Source organism: Mustela nigripes, chromosome 2, assembly GCF_022355385.1.
Source record: "Mustela nigripes isolate SB6536 chromosome 2, MUSNIG.SB6536, whole genome shotgun sequence".
NCBI classification, from domain to species: domain Eukaryota; kingdom Metazoa; phylum Chordata; class Mammalia; order Carnivora; family Mustelidae; genus Mustela; species Mustela nigripes.
The window spans coordinates 204,465,123-204,468,420 of record NC_081558.1 but is presented as its reverse complement, the minus strand read 5'-3'; positions in this window follow the sequence as shown (position 1 = coordinate 204,468,420).

Below are 3,298 nucleotides of genomic sequence, written 5' to 3'. Positions count from 1 at the left end.
GCCTTTCCAACAGTCAGTCTAAGTACCCTTCAGCATTTACCTTAAGTCTGACTTCTTAGGTAAGAGGTCCTGCCTGACCCTGTGCTATTAACTGTTTGTTGTATTTCTATAGCATGTTCTTTTCCTCCTGAGCATAAACCTCAGTCTGATTACATGTACCATTCTTGGCATGTTTGGTTGGAAGTCATGCTTGTTCAGAGCATGCACTGAGAGCTCCAGGACCATGTCTCATGCTCACCCGTGTCACTGAGTTCCCACAGCTCAGGACCTGCCATACAGGCAGCATTCATTGCCTGAACAAATTATTTCATCTAAAATTCATAGAAAACCTCATTGTTGTGCCTGAGGACACACCACAAATGTATCCACAAACATTGGGGTCAGCTTTAGACACCAGCTGGCTCAAATCCCAACCGTCATGGTTTTCTAACTCCCCACTTCACCACCTCCCTCCAGACAACAGTTGACTTTCATTTCTAAAGAGCCATAGAAAAGTAATTGGTTTGCAAAAACCACATTTGTCCCCCTGGCAGCTGAAGATTCAGTTGGCTACTGGATCCTTGTAAATGAGATTTTGTTATTAAAGAAATGAACCAATTAGATAAGATTAATGTTGGGTAGATTTTAACGAAGGGGGAAAAATATGTATATATATATATATATATATATATATATATATATATATATAAAATCTCACGCCATCTGGTACAAATCTAGAGGAAACTCACCCTATTAATGACATGTGTAAACATGAAAAATGAAGACACAAACGTAGCATAAAAATGGTCTTCTTTTTTGATGTGTGTAAGAATTTTTAGGAAGTATGTCTTATTTGAGAAAATCTGAATAGGAAAAGTAAGAGCAGTGTTTCTTTCCCAATGTGCAGTTCATGCTTGGATTAAATGAGAGGACAAAAGAAAAACCTCCAAACCGACGGAGGTTTCAAACGGCTAAATTTCCACCAAACTATTTGAACGTTTATAAACAGAACCGGAATATATGATATTCAGAAAGCACAAAAGTTGGCCAGCGAGGGCTCAACCACAAAACAAACAGTGTCACGGAAAATGGTGCTTCCACCAAAAGTAGGAACAGGCATTGCTCTGGGTGCACTAAGACAAAGAATGCTATTCACACAAAAATCCAAGATTTCCTGGGTCTCAGAGCGCGATGCAGTTTCATAGACTGCTGCCACCAAGTGGCCACTGCAGATACTACAGCTACTTGAAATGTTTTAATTCCAAGTTTCTGCCAGGAAAAACCAAATGTAAAAATCCTCAGATCCAGAGATCGTACCCCAGGATTTTTTAATCACTCTATCAAGACATCATTCTAACAAATTATCTTTTTTCTCCTAAAAGTGGATCGGGAAATAAAATAAAGCTAATAGTTAAGTTGAACAAGCATGTCTCATCAAATTAACTCTTTGTTCCTCTCTACCCCTTAAAATCTATTGAATGAGACTAGTTCTTTCCCTGCTCCAGGATGAGAACTCAGCCTGCCTAAAACTCTTTTGGTTACATGATACATTGTTGCAATTTAATAATTAGAATAGTTGGCCCCCAGAATTTCTATCCATCATTAAAGGTAAGAGAACCTCAGCTTGGGCCAGGTTGGGCTGGCTAGCAGACTACTGGGAAAGGAGAAAAGGTGTTCTCTCATTCTTCCCCCATTCTTCTCACTTTAGTTTCCAACCCTTCCAAGGTCGAGGTTCCAAGAGGAAAAAGAAAGCAAAAAAAAAAAATTCTAACTTGGTTCGTAGCTCCTCTTCTGTGTGTTCTGGTTTTTTTTTTTTTTTAATTTCTTTTTAGTGTTCCAAAATTCATTGTTTATGCAGCACACCCAGAGCTTCACACAATATGTGCCCTCCGTAATACCCACCACCAGGCTCACCTAACCCCCCACCCCCCTCCGTTCCAAAACCCTCAGTTTGTTTCTCAGAGTCCACAGTCTCTCATGGTTTGTCTCCCCCGTTCTGGTGGATTCTTGAGAGACTGCCTCCAGGGATCTCTCATCTGTATTTGCTCAGCTGAATGTTTCTTACTGAATTATGTTCCCTGGAAATTCATATGTTGAAATCATAATCCCTCATATGATATTTGGAGATGGGACCTTTGGAGGCAGTTAGGATTAGATGAGTTCACGGCAGGGAGCCCTTGCGCTAGGATTATGACCCTTACCAGAAAAGACACCTGAGAGCTGAGAACAGGCCACATGAGCACATAGCAGGAAGACGTCGTCTACAAACCAGAAAGAGAATCCTCGTCAGAACCTGACCATACTGGCACCCTGATCCTAGACTTCCAGCCTCCAGAACTATGAGAAAATAAATTTCTGTTCTTTAAGCCACCAGCCTATGGAACTTTGTTATGGGGGCCTGAGCAGACTGCCATCGAGTGAATGGGTCTTTATTCAAGTTGGTCTCATACTCGTCCAGCATTAGGAATGCTGTAGTACCTACAACTCCTACCTGCAGAGATCTCTTTGTCTCTTCAGGTCACCTTCTTAGACCTACAAGAACGGCATGCCTGTCTTTGCTGACATGACCACGGAGGCTCCATGAAAAGTACTCCTGAATTCATTGTCCTCAGAAAAAGGGATAGAGGCCAACCCTAAGGCAACTGTGATTTCTTCTTACTTCTGCCCTGAGAGTAGGGCATTAAGTCTTCCTTGGGTCTGCAGTCTGCCAGTATGCCCTATAGACTTTGGACTTTCCAGGCTATACAACAGAATAAACCTATTACTTAAAATTAGTCTCTCTCCCTCCCTCTCTCTCTCTCCCCTTTCCAGCCTCTCTTGCAGTTGGCAGGAAGAAGTAGCCATGTCACACTGTTTTAGCCATTGAGATGTCTCTTCCCTGATGAAACCAGAGAGAACTGCATGAGGCTTTCATCCTTCCCCCTTTCCCCTTTAAGTACCATTGTGATGCTTCCAATCCTGCAGCAAGACAGCCTGCAACTTGCAACAGATAGACACTAGGTCTGAAAGCTTGTAGACTGGAGCTGGAGAACAGGAAAGAGCAACATTATTTCTGACTTTCCTGACATTTTTGAGCTGTCACCCCACACCTTGAAGCACCTATGTCTAGATTAACTGTTATAGGAGATAATACATATCCAACAATTCAGATTTGCAGTTGCTTACAGGGGAGTGCATTCTTATATATTGAAAAGAACAAGCAATGCTATGCATGCAACAAAAACACGCCACCAAGTACCTCCAGGTTCCGTCTTGCTCGAAGCTAAAGAAAGAGAGCTATCTGCAGGTTACATAGTTTTCTGGTAGATCTGGCCACTCT